Source organism: Mirounga angustirostris, unplaced genomic scaffold, assembly GCF_029215605.1.
Source record: "Mirounga angustirostris isolate CCGP_5_RB_7025 unplaced genomic scaffold, mMirAng1.0.hap1 SCAF_2, whole genome shotgun sequence".
Taxonomy (NCBI): domain Eukaryota; kingdom Metazoa; phylum Chordata; class Mammalia; order Carnivora; family Phocidae; genus Mirounga; species Mirounga angustirostris.
The window spans coordinates 114,700,700-114,723,663 of NW_026991710.1; the positions used below are offsets into that span (position 1 = coordinate 114,700,700).

The 22,964-nt window shown below is 35.2% G+C and overlaps 1 pseudogene; it reads left to right on the forward strand.

Annotated features, from left to right (window-relative positions):
• Nucleotides 1-158: 158 nt before the first annotated feature.
• LOC123848848 (cytoskeleton-associated protein 2-like) lies at nt 159-22,323 on the forward strand (annotated as a pseudogene).
• Nucleotides 22,324-22,964: the final 641 nt, after the last annotated feature.

Sequence of the window (22,964 nt, forward strand, 5' to 3'; positions counted from 1 at the left end):
CCCCAGCCACAGCCCCGTGGCCCCATTGATGAGGTGAGGCAGCCAGAAAGCAGGTGTAGCTCCCGCCTCCACCACCACTGCTTCTCCCCCAACCCTGGTGACCCCCACTGCGAGGCTGGACTTGGGTGAGTACCAGGAGCACTTAGAGACTTCCAGAAATGTCAGTGGCTCATTTTCGAGGGCGCCGCCAAGCTGCTGTTGGACACCTTGCAACACCAGGACCTGGTGAAACAGGAGGCCGACAAGGTATGTACAGCAGTTGGCTTTGAAATTTGTCCCTCAGCCAACTTGCACGTCTTTGATGGCAACTGTAGCATTTGTAGGAAGACGCAGAATAGACACTAACAGCTTCTCCCTTCAAGCTCCAGAAGGGATTCAAAAGAATATCCACATACACATTCAACACACACAAAACACAACATACACTGTGGCATGCAGAGTTTTTACACTCCCCGCTCAAACCATAGAGACTCGGAATCGGCCTACATTGCCTGCATGAGTGTCGACTGTGGTCATTGAGGAATTCAGTGACAGAGATTGGGAGAAGGCCATGAAGGAAGAGGAAACCCCAAGACCACGTCTAAAGAGTGAGTTCCTGCTTTTCCCTTTCTGAGAAGGAGAGAAGATTGGGGCCAGCAGTTCGCTGTCACTGCAGCACCTCTGTGGGGTTTATGAACGTGGCTGCTGGCTCGGTTTGGCCAGCGGCCGTCTTGATCTCTGCAGTTTGCTCCAGCTGCCAGGATCTTTCAGCAGCTTTCTGTCCTTCCTCAGTCCAGATTTTGATGTGCGCTAGTTGACATCTTTCTTTTCTCAGCTTTTGTGTGATCTTTTAGAAAAATACACTTTTTAACATTAAAGAAAATAAATCCACATGTAAGTGAACCCACGCAGTTCAAACCCATGTTATTCAAGGGTCAACTGTAGTTTTCTATAGCACTGAAAAATCACATCCGTTCGCATTAGTTGCATTACTTTCAATTTGACATTTATTTGTCTCTAATTGCTTTTGGACACTAAAATTGCAATCAATTCTACTAACTGAAATGTTTATAATAAAAATGTGATATTAGGTGAAATTCATCTTTGTATCTCTGTCACTTGCTATATTTGCCCCTCCACTTTCCCAAAGAGAAAACTAAATGCTTTCTGATTTCAGGACGTTTGTGACTTTCAGTCTTTCTCTGCCATCCTCCCAAGATGTTTCTCATTCGAATAGCTGCAGGCCCTCTACCCCTTATCTGTGGTTTCCCTTTCAACGGTTTCAGGTACCCGAAGTCAACCACAGTCTGGAAGCAGATGATTCTCCTTCTAATGTGTCATCAGAAGGTCCACAGTAGCCTAACACTACATCACAGTGTCTCTGTCATTCATCTCACTTCAGCTCCTCATGCAGGCATTCATTGTATCATCTCAAACATCCTCACAAGAAGACGAAGGTAAGTAACAGTACAGTAAGATACTTTGAGAGAGAAAGACACTGCATTCACATAACTTTTATTATAGAATGTTGTTATAATTGTTCTATCTTACTAGTTATTGTTGCTAATTCCTTGCTGTGCCTAATTTATAACTAAACTTTATATATGTATAGGAAAAAAAACAATAATATAGGATTCCATACTCTCTGTGGTTTCAGGCCACCACTGAGGGCCTTAGAGCATAAACCTCTATGCATAAGGGAAGACTATTGTATCTCCTATCATACCATTCAGAAAAGTAAATACCCTAATGCTCCCTGCTTTCGGTGCCTTGACAACTTTCACTCTTCCATTGCACACGCCAAAATTGTTTCTCACTTGAATCATCTCCCATCATGCCATTAAGAAAACTCTGTAATCTTTCCACTTTTAATTATCTTGAAAGAATTGCTAATCAGTAGACACTGACATTTTGCTGTAGCTCAGAATACCAATAGATTCTCTCTTTGCAGATTTGTCTCCATCACTTATATACATTCTGTCCTATATCTAATTTCTTCCTTAGTGGTATTAATTCCCCTTATTCTCTGAGAAGTCTATAATTTCTCCTTACAATTGTTTATAAAATATTCTTGTCTCTTTAATTACTGATATAACCATTTCTTTCTGGTTTTCCCTCTCATCAAGTTGTTGGTACATACTCTCCTATCATTTATAACTTAAGCAGATTTTAGCTATATCACTTCCTAGAATCTGCTCACAGGTCAACAATCATTGTGATGTTTTCAAGACTGATAAATACATTTTTATCTTGAAGTTTTCTGAACCTATCTCTGTCATATATTTTTAAGGAAAATCCAGTGATGCATGGAAATACAGAGGTTTGTTGTTTGAAGTAAACCATTCAAAAATGATTCTTTCCATTTCCGAATAGAACTTATTTGGCAAATGCATCCTTCCAGGGTCTTATACACTAATTTTCAAGTTCAACAACTTTATTTGATTAGGCAATATAACTTATCAGATTCAGTGATCGACCTGAGAACGGCAGTATAGTTACTGTTTAAACACAGATTCTGGGCCAGGTTGCTTGGATTGAATCCTGGTTAGATGGTTAGTCACCACTTTCTAACCATGAGACTTTTAAAAAGTTACTTAAACTTCTCTCTTCCTCAGTCTTTCACTCTGTAAGATAAAGATATTAGTAGGGTTGTTATAAGTATTACATGGGATAAATACAGATAAAGCACAAAGAACAGTGTCGTCTTGTTACAAATGCTTTATGAGTGTTAACTAATATGTAAGGATAGGATTTCAAGCTGAAAAGCTAATAAGAGTGATGTGTGTTAGTTTGATATACCTTACACACTGATATAATGCTTTGATGACTGAGACCAAAATGAGAAAATACTAGAGAGGCAATTTTGACAAATCATCATTCACTGTTAGTCAATATAAGGAATGACTGAACTGAAAGCCAGGAGATGATGAAAGAATCTTCTTTTAAGATAAGAAGAAATTGTCATAAGTGGACAGGAAATAGACTGAAAGGTTCATATTATTTGTAATAGCAAGAGATATGTCTTTTCAGGTGCTGTATGAAAGAACCAGTCGCTACTCAGAAAAGAATCACCTTTCTATTGCTTCCTTCAATCCATTGTGTAAAAGTTCACTCATTTATAGTCCCTTGAAGAAGCAGTAGACATTGAAACCAAAGTTGACTTCTACCTTCTGCAGGCAACATAACCAGGCTGAAGAAAATACACTGGCATTCTATGGACTACTGAGTCAGCAAACATTTTAAGCGATAATGAAGACCTGAGCAGACAGGACTTATATTATTTCTTCTTATGAGATTTGAGAGAATGATGAGTTGAGGATAAATGAATGTCTACATATACAGGAGTCTCCAAAGGCCAAGGGCCAGTACTATTAGATATTAAAAAATGTTAAACAATTTTTTTTCTCCATAAAATGAATTCATTTGCTATCCTTCTTTCACTAAGTTTAAGCCATGTGATTTATTACACTGGAGAAGAGAAAGCAATTACAAATACAGTGAAAAAGAATTAGAATATGTTGTCAACAAGTTACCAATTTACAGGAAGGAAAAGTAGATAATTCTTTTGTTTCCAGAAGGAAGGTAGGAAAAGTACAGGAGAGAGGGAAGAGAAACATATAACAAATTATTTTGCTGTTGTCCTTAAGGGTGAATCCAAAGAAGGTGAGTATTCAGTGAAAAAAAAGCTCCTATAGGATGCAAGAGGGAACTCATAAATAATGGATGTTTAGTATACTGCTATGCACTTTGGTCTTTGACAGGAGATTGTTCTTAAGTCAAAAACAATGGCTTAACTGCAGCACATTAAAAAATACAGCAGCACATTTTTAGATAAGAGGCTAGAGTTTCTATTGCTCAGCTTTTCCATCATTTTGAAAGGATACAAGCATTCCTGCATATTCCCACTGTGAGCCAGAGGGCCTGCCATGTGGTCCTGCAGATGGTGGCAGGTTGAATTGATTTACCAAGAACTGAATGAGAAAGCAGTCAAGCTTCAGAAACAACCAAGATGATGCTAAGTCACTTGAAGGCAAACCCCAGAACTTTGACAGCACCCAGAGCATAAAACACTTGTATAGCCAACATCTATGGGATGCCCTGTGACCAGGTGTATGAGGGATGTAGAGAGAGGTGAGTGAAAGCCTCAAGGTTAGCAAAACAATGAACTGCTCCTCTTCAACCCACCATGATGACACTTAAGTTATTCTGCAAGAACAGAAAATATCTTGGGGAATCAATTGATAAAAGAGAAATAGCCCTGATAAGGAGTTAAAACTTTAATAAATATCAGAATGGCAGAAATGCAACTTTATTCTAGGCAGCCCAGCTAAATTATTACAGATCTCTGCTTCCCTTTCAGCGGAATGTAGTCATATAGATGTAGGTAAAAGTTGCTAACTGAGACTTTTGGGGATTTCTTAAATAGAGGACAGTTAGCCTGTTGACTGTCCTCCTTTCCGCTGCATGGCATGTGGGCATTATAGATGGAATTACAGGTGACTTCTTGTGACTCTAAAGTTAGGACCTCATGCTAATCATGGAGGAGGAGAAAGAGAGAAGATGTCTGGGTTCCTGAAGTACTATGGAGGTCCCATGCCAGTTGGGATCTGCTTTTCCCCAGAAGTAGCTCTGAACTGCTGGTTTTTCAAATAGTGCTATGTGAGAGAAAAAATAATTTAAGCCCATATTATTTCTGTTTTCTGTTTCCTAAGTGATACAGAATTTGGTACCTATTTCTATGATGCTGCATAAATGTGGAATTGACTGAATGGAAAGGCTGGGAGGTAAATAATAAAGACTAACAAATATTAATTGGAAATTTCATTTGGAAACCTGGTGACCCTTGGAATGCATTGGCAGACTATTTGGTCAAACTTTCACCTTCCTTTTTTGTTTTTCTTTTACTATTTTGTTGTTGTTGTTGTTGTTACTCAAAAAACATTTCATATATTTATTTAGCTGATTCTGTGCTTATGCTTCAACACTTTCACAATGATTTTCTGCTCCTCAATGAGGAAAGCATGCTTGATTCCATCATGAACACATTTAACACACACGGAATCATCATAGACCCTGCTGACATGTTTTTGTTTGTTTGTTTGTTTGTTTGTTTCATTTTAGACAACCTCTTAAGAACTGTAGGTCTCACAGCACAAACTCCTCGAAATCAGCCTGGGCACGTGCCACATGAGAATTTTGGTGCTTTCCCAACCTTCTTGGTATAAAGATAAATGATTCTATTACCAGGGGTTCAGGACAACCTATTTTTGTTAGAGACTGTATTATAGGATAACCTATGATGGTTGTCAAATGCTGGACCATTCTGAATGCCTATCGACATCGTCCCGAGAAGAGGCACCTTCCTTATTTTGAATAGCAGACTGAATCATCAGGCTATACCACTAAGATGAATGTAAGAATAGATTAAGAGTATTGATGCGTATTGGCTGTTTTGTTCTGTGTTTAGCAAAATCCTATAAAACAGAGAAGTCAGAGTACAGCTAGTCATTCTGTGAAGTAAAGGAAATTACAACACTCTTAAGGGATTCCTTTATATTGTTAAGGGAGGCAAAGTTGACAGAGTCAACCTTGGAATATTGCAGGGCTGAAAAACCAAGTGCTTCTCTTCTCCAGTTTGAAATGATTAGCAATGGTTGCATGATAGGAGTCTTATCTGGAGATAAAGTGACATAGCCTTACCTGGATATAAAGTGATATGGCACATTTTCATGTGTTCAAATGCTGGATATTTAAAGAAGATTTAACTGATCATTTGGGAGGCAAAACAGTTTTATTGCAACTACTGTGTGACTGCCTGGAAAGCAAAGTCAGACCCAATTATACCTGGAATCTCCAAAATTCCCTGGGCTTTGCCTGGTTAAAAAAAAAAAAATATATATATATATATATATATATATATATATATATATATATATATATATATATATATACATATATATATATATGGAATGGTCAAGCTACTAAAAGGGCATGTAAATATTTATATTTGATAAGGGATATAGCATAGGAAGTAGAATGTAAAAGATTTGAGCTATGGCTCAAACACACCATTTAAGTGTATAGGATTGGCCAGTTATCACTTTAGTGTGCATTTCAAATCCATTGTCTGCTACATCATTTCAAATTACCATAATCTGTGGTTTACTCTTTGGCAATACTCTCCTTCACTGCCTCCTACCTTCATTAAGTGTTACGTATTATTTATTTTGAAACATTTCAGGCATGAGGAAGGGAATTATATAAATAATCATTATATATGACATGTGTTATCATATATATGTTATACATATTATGATATATGATATATTATTATAAAACAATATAAACAATGGGTCACCACTACTCAGACTAAGAAATAAACCTTTATAAGCACAGCTGAAATCCTAGTTCACATTCACCCCCACTATTGCCCACTCCTGCCAGAGATAACCATAATCCTTAATTCAATTTTTATTATTCCCATGTATATTATAAATTTGCTACTTATGTACATGTCTCTAAATAATGTGCATAATTTTTCATATAAATAGTACCCTACACTATATGCCTTCCTGAAAATTCCCTTATTTCAACTTCCTATGCTTCAGGTTTATCAACTTAATAAATGCAAATCAAGTCCACCATTTTCAGATTTCCACTGGATGACTTTACCAAATGCATTGGTTTGGGATTTTATTATTGTTAATGTTGTTTTGCACTAGCAAAAAATTCTGATACAAAAGTTATTTCTATATATTTTTTTCTTCTACACTTGTGGAAGAGTTTCTTTATGTTATATACTTGAGCCATAGGGTATGGAGGTCATAAGGTATGCACATATTTAACTCCATAAGCATTTCCAAATTGCTCCCCAAAATGGCTGTAAAAACTTCCACATCCACCAGCAGCAATATATGGGATTTCCTATTTCTCTACATCCTTACCACACCATTATTGGCAAACATTTAAATTACTGTCTAGTTTAGGGGCATGATGGATATTTAATTGTAGTTAAATTTTACATATCCATAACTTCTGAAGAAGTTGAAATTCTTTTCATATATTTATAGGTTCTACAACCTCCTCAATAAAATCAGTTTATATATTTTGCCACTCTTAAAATTTAGTATTTTTCCGTCTTATTTTTGATTGATAGGAGGGTATTTTGAAGTCTAGGTACTAATTCTCTGTCAGTTATATGCATTTCAAATATATTCTTCCAGCCTAGAACTTGACTTTCACTCTTTTTAATGCTATCTTTTCAGACAAAACAATCAATATTAATATAATCAAATTATCATACTTTTTCTATATGTTTTCTGTTTTCAGATACATTAATAAATATTCCATACCCTTCAGTCATGAATAATATTCATATTCTCTACTATTTTTTTTTTGTTTTCTTACATAGAACTATTTAAGACCCAGAAATTTTGTATATGATGTGAAGTAAAGATTCACTTTTTAAAAAGGAAAACTATCTTTAGCATTACTTGTTGATTTTTTCTTTTTTTTTTAAGGTTCATTTATTTATTTGAGAGAGAGAGAGAGTGCAGGAGGAGGGGCAGAGGGAGAGGGAGAGAATCTCAAGCAGACTCCCCTCAGAGCACAGAGCCCAACACAGGGCTCAATCCTAGGACCCTGAGATCCTAGGACCTGAGCTGAAGCCAAGAGCCAGATGATTAGCCAACTGAGCCACCCGGTGCCCCAACTTGTTCTTTCTTCACTGATTTGTAATCTACCTCTGTCATATATAGTGTTCAGAGACATGTTGTTCCATATCTGGGCTTTTCTGTGGTGTTGATTATTTGTCTTCACCACAGCAAAATTCCAGTGTCTCAAATTACCATTGCCTTATGGGATGTCTTAACATGAGCCCTTGCATCAATTTCCTCTTTGTTCTTCCTTACAATTGTCTCACCTGTCATTGAGTCTTTACTAGTTCATATATATTTTCCTACCAGCTTGTCAAGTTCCACCAAAAAAAATTGAGATTTTGAAAGAATTGCAATGAATTGATCCTTTAGAGAGAATCGACATTTTTGTAGTAATGAATATTTTTTGTGTCTATTCATTTGCTTATATCATCTTTTATACTATTAATAAATTTTAAAAAGTTCTTCTCCATAAAGAACTTGGACATCTATTGTCAAATGCATTTCTATATACATCATATTATACATGTTATACTTTTAAAATAATATTTTCTTACTCTTTTTTATCTAGTGAATAGGGATGTAATTAATGGCAAAATGATTTTGCAGTCAAGAAACTCCTTAAAATCTTATCTACTCCCTTAATGTGCTAGTATATTATCATTGTTCCTTCCCTCCGGTCCCTATACTATATTTCTTATCTTCATCTCCCTGAATTGGCTAAGGCCTCAGATGTAATGTTGAATGTGGTAGGAAGAGACATTTGTTCCCATTCTTTGCTTTTAAAGGATATGCTTCCAAGGTTTCAGCATTAAATACTATGTTGTTCTTCATTAGCTCTGAGAAGTGTTCTACTATCTTTAGTTTGCTAAACATTTTTATGATAAATGGGTATTGATTGTCTATAAAGGCCTTTTCCACAACATATCTCTAATCATACATATTTCCCTCCTTTAATTTTGAATAAGGAAAATTATATAGGTAGATTATCTAATAAGTCTATCCATCCTTGCATGTCTGAGATGAATCCTACTTAATCACAATATACTGTATTTGATATATTGCTGGGTTTATTTTGCTGAAATTTGTAGGATGCTTATCTTTGTTCATACTGGCATTAACCCTATGATGACCACACCAAATTTTGTGCCAAAAATGTGAAAAAGGAAAAAGAAAGACAAATTTTGGAACACACAGTGTATAAAATTTTCAAGGTTCTTTGCATGGCTTTCACTTAAATTTCAGAACAGCTTTATAAGGTAGGTGGTCTTTATGACTCATTTTTAGCTAAAGTTTAAGGAAGTAGAATCACTTTCTCAGGAACCAAAATTGATTGATGACAGAGGCAGTCTTTGGAAAAACTCAATTATGTTATGTGTTAGAACTTTCTTTTGTTTTAGGCCTATTGAAATGGCTATGTGCCTAATATTCATATGTGCCTAAATATTTTTTGATCCTTTCTCTGTCTGTTTTCCATCTTTTTTTTTTTTTTTTAGATTTTATTTATTTATTTTAGAGAGAGAGCAAGAGCACTGTGGGGAGAAGCAAGGGAGAGGGAGAGAGTCTTAAGTGAACACGTTGCTGAGTGTGGAGCCGCATGTGGGGCTTAATCTTACGATCCTGAGATCATGATCTGAGATGAAACCAGAGTTGGATGCTTAACTGACTGTGCTACCCAGGAGTCCCTCCCCTCCATCTTCTGAACATTATGCCTCTAAAACTTTCTTATTTCTTCATTTTACTCTCTAATACAACTAAATGTATACTTCTTATGCATTTGATTTGTCTATAAGCTCCAGAAAGGTCAATAACTATCCCTTATCTGTTTTTTGAAACTGAATGAGTGCCTTGCATGTTGCTTTGTAAATATATAATGATTACCACACATATATTTTTGTAGTGAATTGAATTATTCTTCCTTGAAGCCAGAGTTTATATTTTGGAAAAGTTGTTGATTTTTCCTGTACTGTGTAAGAGAGAAAATTCCCTTGAGTAGTGAAGGAGAAAATTAGTTTAGAAGAGAAACAAAGTAATTAACATAGGATATAAAACAAGCAATAAAGACAGCCAAAATATAACAAATATAATGAAATTAAAATGGCATTAAGGGAAATATCAAAGTCACAAGAATCAAAAATGGTCAACTAAAATTGCAATTAGTTAAATTGTATATAATCAACATTCTAAAAATAATACCTTACAGAGTATTTCTGCAGGTTCTGTTGGGTAAACTTACCAGAAAGTGAGGTAACTCAAGATCCCAAGTAAAAGGAATGAGAAAACTGAAGGGAAAATGCAGCACTTTCTCAGGCCAAGGAAATGACTATGAAGACCGTAGAGGAAAGAAAGAGAGGGAATAGACATCGAAGCACCAGAGTCTCTCATTTTTGTTGACTAGTTCCACTTTGTTATATAAAAGCTATTTTTATTACCATTTCTCTGCAAACAACTGCAACTTGGAAACCACAGTATAAGAAATAAAGTAATATCCTCTATCTCCATTCTTACATTTTTTTTAAATTTTTATCTTAATAAAACAGGTAATACTATGCAATTATAATTCAGATTGTATTTACTGTTGCTTTTTATGAAGATAAGCATCTATTCAGAGTTTACATTTGAGGCACAATTGGATCACAGTGCCCACATGTCAGTTATCTCATTTACCTATTTATTTTAAAGATACATTTTCATAATTAATTATTTAATACTGTTTTATTTGTATAGCCATGTTTCCCCTTGGAGGGAAAAATACATACATAAACATGGATGCAGATATCAACATGAACACAGACCTCATGAGCCTATATTCTAATCATGGAGCAAAACTGGGTGAGGCATTTTTTTTTAAGATTTTATTTATTTATTTGACGGAGAGAGACACAGCGAGAGAGGGAACAGAAGGAGGGGGAGTGGAAGAGGGAGAAGCAGGCTTCCTGTCAAGCAGGGAGCCCGATGTGGGGCTCAATCCCAGGACCCTGGGATCATGACCTGAGCCGAAGGCAGTCGCTTAAGGACTGAGCCACCCAGGTGCCCCAGGGTGAGGCATTTTTGAGAACAACAGAATACAAAACCAAAATACTAATTACAATTACAAAAATGTTTTGGAGAAAATAAAGTTCGGTTGCAAATTTCAGAGAATGTTTCATAATCTGTATATTAAAAGATCTATCAAATTAGAAAAGCTAGAAGTCATGTGGGACATCACTATGAGCAAAAATGTAACTTACAATGGTGGCTAAAATGAATATGCTATCAAATGGCAAAAAAATATATCCAAGATAGCCATTTGATAGAAGTGAAAAACTGAAAATATTGGCCAGGTGATAAGAGATTTTAAAAGTTGAGAAACTAATTTGATGTCATTTCTTCTGGATTACCAATTCTTAGAATATAGTTTACCTCCAGTACCTGAAACTGCAACCTTAGTTGGAAATAGTCTTTGCAAGTGTAATCAAGTTAAGATGAGGTCACACTGGATTAGGGTAGGCTCTATTCCAATAACTGCTGTCCTCGTAACAGAAGGGTTATTTGAACACAGAGACACACAGACATAGGGAGAATGCCACATGACAATGGAAGCAGACTGGTGTGAGGCAGCGGTAAAGGAACACCAAGGATTGCCCAAAACCACCAGAAGCTGGGAAAGAAGCAAGGAAGAGATTCTCCCTGATAGCCTCCAGAAGGAATCAACCCTGGAACTGCCTTGATTTCAGACTTCTAACCTCCATAACTGTGAGAGAACAAATTTCTGTTGCTTTAAATCACCCAGTTTGGGGCGCCTGGGTGGCTCAGATGGTTGAGCGTCTGCCTTCAGCTCAGGTCATGATCCCAGGGTTCTGGGATCGAGTCCTGCATTGGGCTCCCTGCTGGGCAGGGAGCCTGTTTCTCCCTCTGCCTCTGCCTCTCTCTCTCTCTCTGACTCTCATGGATAAATAAATAATACTTTAAAAAAATAAAAAATAAATAAATCACCCAGTTTATAATAATTTGTTATGGCAACTATAGGAAACTAAGTCAGATCCCTATCTCACACCTTATATGAAGATGAATTCCAAGTGGCTCAAATAATGTCTTTTTTATTTTAAAATAAACAGATTTCATTGAAAGTTGCAAAGAAATATAAAGGAAGATCCTGTGCACCACTTTATCCAGGGCATTCCTTCTTTTAACATCTTGCTAAGCTGAGGACAGCAACAAAACTAGGAAATTGATGTTGGTACAATTCATAGATCTTATTCAGATCTCACCAATTATACATGGACTCAATTGTGTGTGTGTGTGTGTGTGTGTGTATTTAGTCTATGCAATTTTATGACAAGGTTAGCTTGCTCTAACCACCCCCACAATCAAGATACTCATCTGTATCATCACAGATTTCCTTCAGGCTACACTTTTATAGCCACCCCCAGCCCTACTTCTTTCCCTAAACTCTGGTAACCACTAACCAGTTCTCCATGTTATTTCATGAGTGTTACATAAATGGAATCATGCAATATGTATCCTTTTGATATTGGCTTTTTCACCCCACATAATTTTCTTGAGGCTCATTAAAGTCATTGCGTATGTCAATAGTTTGTTTCTTTTTTTGCCAAATAGAATTCCATGGTGTGGATACACCACAGTTGTTGAACCATTGACACATTGAAGAACATTTGGGGAATTTCAAGTTTCAAACTATTAAAAATAAGCCTGCTATGAATATTTATGGTAAGTTTATGGGTGAAAATACATTTTCATTTCTCTGGAATAAGTGCCCAGACATGAAATTGCTGGGTCATTTGTTAAGGCAATTTTTAGTTTTAAAAGGAACTGCTAAATTATTTTTCTGAGGAGCTGGGCCACTCTAAATTCTCAAGTATTAGTGATCCAATTTTTCCACACTCTCACCAGCATTTAGTTTTATCACTGTTTTTCATTTTAGCCATTCTGATTAGTATATAGTAATATATTATTGTGGTTTTAATTTGCATTTTCCTACTGGTAATGAATTTAATATCTTTTCATGTGCTAATTTACCATCTGTATGTCTTCTTTGGTAAAATGCCTATGCATATCTTTTGCCCATTTTCTAATTGTATTGTTTTTTCAATGTTGATTTTTGAGAATTCTTTACATGATAGAGATAAAAGGTGTTTGTTGACTATAAAAGTAACAAATGTATTCTCCAAGTCTGCTGCTTGACTTTTCATCCTCTTAGAGCTTTTCACAGACCAAAAGTTTTTGAATTTAGTGAGGTGAATTATCAATTTTTCTTTTATGGATTATCCTTATTTATTTATTTATTTATTTATTTGACAGAGAGAGAGCACAAGTAGGCAGAGTGGCAGGCAGAGGGAAAGGGAGAAGCAGGCTCTCTGCTGAGCAGGGAGCCCGATGCAGGGCTCGATCCCAGGACCCTGGGATCATGACCTGAGCCGAAGGCAACCGCTTAACTAACTGAGCCACTCAGGTGCCCCTGGATTATCCTTTTGGCATCATATCTAAAACTCTTCACTTTGGTTTAAGCCCTAAAGATATTTTTCTGTATTTTTTTCTTAAAGTTTTATAGGCTTACATTTTACTTTAAGTCCATGATCTAGTTTTAGTTAATTTTTATATAAAATGTGAGTTTTACATTGAAATTCATTTTTTTGTCTGTAGATGTCCAATTTTTCGAGCACCATTTTTTTTGACAAGAAACACTACCTTCATTTAATTGCTTTGTTCCTTTGTCAAAGGTTAAGTAGGCATATTTGGATCTGTTTTTGAGTTTTCTATTTGATTCCATTGATTTATATGTCTCTCCTTCTGGCAATACCACACAGTCTTGATTACTGTAGCACAAACATGGTAGTATCTTCAAATATTGTCTCTCATTTCTTTCATCACCATTTGATAGTTTTTAGCATACAATTCCTGGTAGATGTTTTGTTAGATTTCTACACAATTATTTTATTTTCTTTGGAATAATTGGAAATAATATTGCATTTTTTATTTTTTTCCCACTGTTTATTTTCAATATACAGAAATGCAATTGACTTTCATGCATTGATCTTGAATCCAATGACTTAAATCTAAGAGGTTTTTTTTTTTTCTCTTTTCTGTAGATTCCTTGGGATTGTCTACATACACAATCATGTTATCTGCAAACAGTTTTATTCTTCTCTTTTCCAATCTATTTTCCTTGTATTTCTTTTTTTTTTTTTTTCTTATTGCAGTGGCTAGAAATTCTGGATTTACGTGAATAAGAGTGCCAAAAGCAGACATCCTTGACCTGTTCCTGATCTTAGAGAGGAATCATTCAGTCTTTCATCATTAAACATGAAGTTAGCTGTAGATATTTTTTATATTAAGGAGGTTCTCTATTCTTAGTGTACTAAGAGTTTTTAAACCATGAATGAATTTTGTCAAATGTTTTTTTATATGTCAATTGATATCATGCTTTTTTCTTTTTAGTCTGTTTATGATGTGTTATATTGATTGGTTTTCAAATATTAAGCCACACTTTCATACCCAAAATAAGTGTCACTCATCATGGTGTATTTTTATATTCAAAATTTATTTACATAAATATATTTAAGTTATTCAAAGTTAAAAGTTTTAAAATTATATACTTATAGAAATATATAAAAGTTACGTTTGATTTGCTAAAATTTTGTTGAGAATTTTGCATCTATATTCATGAACGGCATTGGGACCAAATCACCTCCATCTTGAAAGGCAACAAGGTGACTCTGACTGAACTTTCTAGTTCAGAGCCTCACTAAGATGGTAGGCAGAGGGGTAGTTTCCATTATTTAGATTGTTGAAAAAAAAAGAGGAAAAGATCACTAGGGGAGAAATAAGAAACTAGTGCAAGTAATATTGGATAATGTCTTATTTTTTGTCTTGAGGAGAAAATAAATGGAATTTTATTTTTAATAATATTATGAATTATTTTAGTCTCTTGAAATTCTGAAACTTTGGGTCATTGCTTCAAATATTTTAATTAATTTAAGACATGGAAAGGAGAAATTAGTATCACTTAATATTTGGCCCCACCCCCCCAAAAAATTCTCCACCCAGATTAGCTCAATTATAAAAACGTTTATTAGGTATCTTTTCAAATTTCTTTAGACCTCTATATAGTGATTAGGTATTACTCAGATTATATTTAAGGTATTATGGAATATTTTCCCATGATACTCCTTTTGATTAACAATAAAGCAATATTTCAGCTGTCAAAATTATAAACTTGTGTTATAGTTACAATTTTCAGTCTAGCTCCTTAAGCAATTTCTAAGAAAAATATCTCAAAAACACATCCAATGAATATAAAAACAATTTCATGATTCCATAATTTAGAAATTAAACTAAAATCTGAAACATACATTTCAAAAAGAAATATAGCAATTCAGAGTAGTCAGACTCAAATAACTTTCTATCAGAAGTCATTAAAATTAACTATCATGGCTTAACACTTGAAATGCACTTACCTGAACTATTTTTTTAATGAAAAATTGAAAAAAAAAGATAATTACAAAGAATAACTTACTCTTGTCTATTTTCACTTCCAATGCCAAGTAGTAAAGCTGATCTTTAATTATATGTGCTAACAATATTTTCACAAAATCTAATACTCATATGTAAACATGAGTTAGACAATATTTGTAAAACTTTATATGTTAGTTTATAATTTTCTGCTCTACAAATGTTTGCATAAATAATAGATTGGGGTGTTGCTGTTTCCATGATCTTTGTTTAATTAGAAACACTCCTGGCAATTCAACATAATCGGAGGAAAAAAATGACAGATAATTTCTTCTTTGCATTAAATGTAATTATATGAGCTGTATGGAAAGTAAATTTTCAAAAATCTTCCTTATGCCACTGTACATTTTCTGTACCATCTAATGAGAAACTACTGTGTTTAATTTTGTTATAAAATATTCACAATTTATTTTAATAGTTCCAGAAAAAGAAGACTAATGGTACTGTTGAAGGGAGGTGTTAATAACACACAGACATCCCCTTCTCTCCAGATCTTTCTCTTTCACACACACACACACACACACACACACACAAATGAAATTCTCTTTCTTCTAGACATCTACAGAAGAAAAATGAGAACAGAGATTTTCAATTTAAAATATTCATTATGATCCTATAAAGAAAACAAGGGTAAAATATGGTTCTGAAATTTAGGATTAATTAAGTTCTCTCCTACAAACCCATGTGTACATACGCACATAACCTACACACAGGAACAGACAATCTACTAAAAGAATGGAAATAAGGCCCTCATCCTAACACAAAATATTGCTTAGAATGTAAATACATTCTCAGGATACAAATAAAGCAGTTAATGTGAATATACCCATCTCATATTATTTATGAGATTTATTATAACACTATAACACCTGACACTAGAGAAAGAGCTATCTGTTGCCAAGTTCTGTCTAGTAACAGTTTCCAGTCAAAATTCCTATTACCTCATTCTTAAAAAAATTAGATTTAAGGAAGTATAAGGGTCCAGAAAGAAAGGCCAAGATAAACAAAGAGAAAATCTATCTGCAAAGGCAAATAATGTTATCATAAGGTGTACGTGTATGTGTGTGTGCGCACGCGCATGTGTGTGTGTGATTGAGAATCTTCAGAGAGTCTCAATATGTTCAAGATTGCAGAAGTTCTAACTTGCTAACAGGAGGGATGAGAATTGGGAAAGAGGAAGAGAGTATAAGAAAGTGCTTTTGGTGAAAAACAAAAACACCACTGCTGACACAAAAATGTCCACAGCAGAAGGGAAATTCTATAAAAGGGCAAGAAGCTCACTAAGCACTAAGTATCCAAGAAAAATGAAATTTAAAAAAGCCACACAAAGGCAAATTAATTTAGAGTGTTACACATTAAAGACAAAAAAAAAATGTTTAAACACTTTTAGACAGAAAACACTAAAACAACAACAGACAAATGGATCCCCCTAAGAAACAAGTATCAGAATAGCATCATATTTTTCACCAGTCAGTGGAGGTATTGAGAAACACTGGTGCAAAGTCTCAAAGCAGGAGAGAGAAAATGGAATAAAATCTAGATTTCCATATTATATAAAATTACTAAAAATTTTCATTAACTGAAAATCACTGAACATCTCCTTGCATAGAAATGTCTTCTCAAGGAAATTATCTACATATGGACTTCAGAAAATGAGAATAAAAACCAAGACCTGTAGTTTCTTGTGGTCTTAATTCTCAACTTCCCTTCAGCAGTTGTTCTCCAACAGCAGCAGTAGGGAACCGTGGCAGTGGCCATTAACTTTAAAAAAAATAATAATTGCTATGGGGACAAGTTGAAATTCTGTCAATTAAAACTCTATGGTAAATTGACTTTTAGGAACTGACTCTCTTGTCATCTAAAATATATTAGAACATATAGTTTTATCAACAAGCAAAACCAAATTCAATCCAAAAATATCGGTTGTTGATTATAATGTTACAAAATACGGTCATTGCACAAAAGGAAGTGAACACAACATCAGCTTGATTTTAAGAGTTAGAAGAATGTAAAAATTAAAAATACATTTGCTGTTGACACTAGGAATATTCAGTTTGGAATGGCACTGCTGCTATGACATTAAAAAACCTAAAGAGGAAAAAAAAAAAAACCCTACACCCTAGGGTCTGAATTAAACAGCAGTTACACAATCATATTAATTAACCAATATTCACCAATTTTCAACTTTGTCAATCAAGCTACAGAGAAAACACAAGGCATTTAATTATGTTTGACACATAGAATATACATATTATCAGCTTTAAAGTGAAAGTCAAGGTAAAGAAGCAGAGAGACAATAACAAGCTCATCTCACAAGAGGGAAATTCAAAAGATAATAATTACATTGATTAAACAAATTAGAAATTTCAGTAGTTAAAAGCAACTAACAAGGATAATCAATTGAAAATTTTTAAAAGAATTAGAAGAAAGAAAGGGGTGAAAGAGTTGGAGGTGGAGAAATAAAGTAAAGCTGATATATCACAGACCAAAGACAACAAAATAATCTTCATTTGATGAATTAAAAAATAGCAGTATAAGCATATATGTTAGATACATAAAGGCAAGCACCAGAACAGCTCTAAATATATATAATTAAAGCCTCAGTGAGTATTGTTGGCCATGCAGAAGGTTAGGGCAAGAAATTGCTGAATTTCTTTTTGCCTCCATCAATAGCATTTGCTTTTATTTTTAAAAAAACTATGTGTATCAATTTGATCTATTCTTTAGAAGTTAAGAATGTCCTAAATTTTAACAACACTTTATTTATTATAAGGTGACGTTTGGTAAAAACGGTGTAAAACTAACAGTTCTGATAAATGAAAAATTGATAAATTTCATCCTTTATATTGCTTTCATAAAGAGAATTATTGAGATTTCTAGGATATACTTTTTTAATGTTTTATATTTCATGTATTACTTCTATATTATAAAATGTAATTTATCATTTTTCTGGAATTAAAAAATATATAACTATATAATGAATTCCACCTACAAATATTCTTCCTGGGTTCCTCTCCTTAACTTTTCTTTTTTCATTTCTGTAAGCTTGATAGTTATGAATTAAGGTTTTGAATCTTAAAAACCCAGAAAATAGTAAAATCATTAATAATGGGAGTTAACATTATTAATTGAGTATGATGAGTCAGACACTATGCTGCTTTGCATGCATTATCTCATTTATTAATCACAATAGCTTTCTCACTTAGGAATTCTTATGACCTCTGTTTTAAATACAAGGAAGTAGAGGTTAAAGAGGCTAAGTAACTTGCTCAAGATTTATTTTTCACTTAGTTAATAAATATTTATTATACAGACACCATTCTAGATGTTTGGTACATATCAATGGAAAAATAAACAGACAAAATCTTTGCCATCATGGGACTTACATTCTATTGGATAGGTATAGTAATTTAAAAATAAGTCAAATAAATAAGCTATGTAGTTTTTTATAAGATGATAAATACTATGAAAAATATATAGCATAAAGCTGATTGGTAGGACAATTGCAATTTTAAATATAGTGGTCATGATAGGCCTCATTGAAAAGATGTCATTTAAGCAACTGTCAAAGGATGTGAAGAAGATAGCCAAGTGGATATCTGCATTAAGGTCACTGAAGGCAGAGGGAATAACTGGAGAAAAAGCTTTAAGACAAGATCATGAGGTCAAAGGTGTGGAGAAGACAGGAAAACTGTAAAGAATAATGTAGGGTCCCACTGCCCATTATAAAGATTTTGACTTTCACAAAAAATGTAACAGGAAATAGGAGGCACTAAACAGTGACTTTACATGAGTGTATGAGTTCACTCAACAAGGAAGCCACATTGCATCTGGGCCTGGAAGTGTTAGTAAGAGCCCATTTACACAACCTCTAGAAAAAGGAATGTGGGCAGAGGGGAGAGGAAATGATATGTTCAAGTTATCAAGGCATGCTGATATGGCATGTGAGGGACAGGGTTTCTGTACAAGAAAAATCAGAAGACCAAGATGGAATAGATATTGAACATTTGATGTCATACAAAGATTTACAAGTTTGTTTTGTAGGCTACTGGGCACCAGACACAGGGCTTTTGTTTTGATTTGTTTTGTTTTTTCAGGTATTTTATTTTATTTTATTTTTTTAATTATTATGTTCAATTAGTCAGCATATAGTACATTATTAGTTTTTGATGTAGTGTTCAACGATTCATTAGTTGCATATAACACCCAGTGCTCATCACCACATGTGCCCTCCTTAATACCCATCACCCAGTTACCCCAACCTCCCACCCCCACCCCTTCTGTAACCCTCAGTTTGGTTCCCGGAGTCCAGAGTCTCTCATGGTTTGTCTCCTTCTATGATTTCCTCCCATTCAGTTTCCCTTCCCTTCCCCTGTGGTCCTCCACGCTATTCATTATGTTCCATATATGAGTGAAATTGCATGATAATTATCTTTCTCTGCTTGACTTATTTCACTTAGCATAATCGCCTCCAGTTCCAACCATGTCGATGCAAATGTGGGTATTCATCCTTTCTGATGGCTGAGTAATATTCCATTGTTTTTATCAAGGTTCATTTCAGGTGTCCCTTTTAAACTTGTTCTATCCATCAAAACTAACAACTTTTGATTCTGTTCTATCATTGAACTTGGTTCTTAAACTAAGGATCAAATGTTTTTCAGGAAGATCCTTCTGATGGTACTGTGGAAGATACACTAAACAATTAATTTTTTTTAAAAAGTGGAAGAAAAACTGTCATGTAGGAGTCATGGTGCCACCGGGGCCATCACAGCTGCTAAAGAGTGGCAGAGAAAACTCCAGGAGTACCTCGCAACCAAGGAAAAACTGAAGTGCCAAAACACCAAGCCTTATCTAAAAGCTAAGAGTAATGGTCTGAATCATCTACCTTCTAAATCTATTATTATATCCAAAAAAGATATTACTAATCATGTTGCTTTGCCTATCAGAACTCTAAGACCCAACAGCATTGGATCTGCCAGTATCACAGGATCCAGAAGCCAAAGTTGGACCCACCAAAACTTCTGGGCAAAAGGCTGACTTCAGGATGTATTTCTTCTAACTTAAACTGGAAACCTTCCAGCAATAATCAAGAACAGCATGAAGCTGGGTCATTCATTACTGGAGAACTGTCCAGAAAAACTGTGGGGTCACTTAATATATAGGAATTGAAAACTGCAAAACAGCAGGTAGCAGATCAAGGAAATGTTAAATGTGCAAACTCTGTGGACAATAACCATGTTGAAAATGAATTCTTGGATGGCTTTCTAAAAGAGATAAACAAAAAGAGACTTGCCCCCAAAGTTCTCAGACTCTGAAAGGAAGCCAAATCCCTGAATTATGGACAATAGATAAGCCAAAGACTAACCCTTATAATCAAACCAAGAGCAGATTTTCTCCTAAACAAGCCTTGGGCAAAAGTTCAGGGAATAGTGCTGTTCTGAAAGAGTTAAGCAATTGGCTAAATAAACACAAATTAGGATTCCACCGGGCGCCTGGGTGGCTCAGTTGGTTAAGCGACTGCCTTCGGCTCAGGTCATGATCCTGGAGTCCCGGGATCGAGTCCCGCATCGGGCTCCCTGATCGGCAGGGAGCTGCTTCTCCCTCTGACCCTCCCCCCTCTCATGTGCTCTCTCTCACTCTCTCAAATAAATAAATAAAATCTTTAGGAAAAAAAAAATTAGGATTCCACCAGTAAAGTCACAACAACTCTCGAGAGGACCAAATCTTGTAAGACCAGGAGAAAAACTCCCAAAGACAGCTCCCTCTCATTATGTTCAGACCCTTAGTAGGACTCAAGCATCAAAGAAACCAGTAGTCAAGGACATAAAGGATATACAGGTTAATAAGGGTAAGTATGAAAGACTAAGTGAAATTAAGTTAGTCACACACTGTCACTGAACAAAAAAGTAAAGCGAACCAAACCCTCGACATGTCCCAATGTGCTTCAGGGAAGCTATAGCAACAGACACCCAAACATTAAGCAAGATCAGAAATCCCCTAAACCTGTTTTAGGTCTCGGATATCATGTGCCCTGCAAAAAATCAAAAGCCTTAAGCCAAAGTCATAATTTGACAGTTGGCAATTTTAATTCAGTCATTCCAAGCACCCCTAAATTAACAGCAAATGGCACCAATGGGGATAAATGCACCAACAGCTAATAACAAAAAGCACAGAATTTGGACTACAAGTTGAAAAAGTCTCTTCCCTGGAACCATTTTCTCAATAAGACAGCTCCCAAAATTCAATCTGGTGACCAAACTGTAAATGCAAGTAGAGTCCCAAATGGTACCCAAACTAATCCAAATATTAAGAAGAAGATCACAGCAGAGGATTGAGGGAGACAACTAGAAGAATGGTAGAAACCTAAGGGGAAAGTTCCTATGGAACTTAAAAAGAAAAATAACGGGAAATTAATATTTCATTCTGAAAGAATATGGAAAAAGAAGATGAATAAAAGAAAGCACAATTTGAAAAAAAAAAAGAAAGAAAGCACAATTTGAACTGTCCTATAAAATTAACAACACTCTAACAGAATGTCTGCAGATCATTGAAGGTGGTGTACTTTCTAATGAAATATTTACCATATTGTCTGGTGTTCCTGAGGCTGAAAAATTTGCTAAATTCTGGATCTGCAAAGCAAAGTTGTTGGCAAGTTAAGGCACCTTTGATGTTATTGGGATGTAGGAAGAGAATGTTAGAAATGGGACAACACCGAAACAAGAGTTGGAAGAAGTTGTTAATATTTGCAATACCCAGACAGATTCACAGAAGGAGGGACCTCTGCCTCTGTAGTTGCTGAAATGAATATAACATCCATAGAAGCCAATAAGATGGAATTTGAAAAGTTTTGTCTTTTAAAGAGAGAGAACAGCTTATAGCAACACCCTCAAATAACCAAGGCAGAACAGGATAATCATCCTGGTATCAAATCACAGATCACCCCGATTCCTAGAATAAGTGGAATGCCAGAAGTGCAAGACATGAAGCTCATCCCTCCTGTATGGTATTCACAAGGATTGAGAGAGCTGCGTCCCGCTATCTGGAAATGCTGCAGGGACACGGTTTGGGAGTGGCTTCCCTTAATGAGCTATTAGAAGTGGAAGAGCAGAGTGTTTCTATATTCCATAAAAATGAAGCTTTGCCTGTAACATTAGAGTTTAAAATCTTTGAGTCATAATTTCTTAAAGCCTTTAAAAAAAAAAAAAGTGTTTCAGAGCCTCCCTGAAACAAGAAATATCCTTGTCTAGGTGACCTGGAAAAAACTATATAATGGACAGGCAGATTATGGGCTCTCAGGATTTAGTAATTCACTGGGCTTACTCTCAAATTTAATATCCTCACAGGACTGTCTTCGGTTTATTTGTTTAGGACTATAGTTGGCCACAGTGTTTTATAGCGTACATAAATTTTAAACTATTGAATATTAATTTGTCCCACAAGTATGGTAAAAATTTTCACTTTATTGATCTGCTTTACTCTCAATGCAGTTCTTTTTTGTATCAGAAGGTTAGTGCCAGAGTATGATAGACTTTCCTTCCTGCATCTGCCTTAGCGGAGAGGGCGAGTCTTCCCAGCTGAGCCTTGAAGCTAGCCTTCCTGACTGGATGCCACGTGATAGCCAGTCTGGTCAAATTGCCTCATTTGACAGTTAAGCTAGCTGTGCTTTTGCTCGGAGATCGCAAATGACTTTTAAGTGTGACTTGGACTTCTGTCACTGTGTCCCTGTAGATGAGGGGCAATTCATGTCCTGCCTGTGCCAGGTCTCCTCTGATGAAACACGGTTCTGAACTGGGGTAGTCATCTAGCTTTTTATATCCA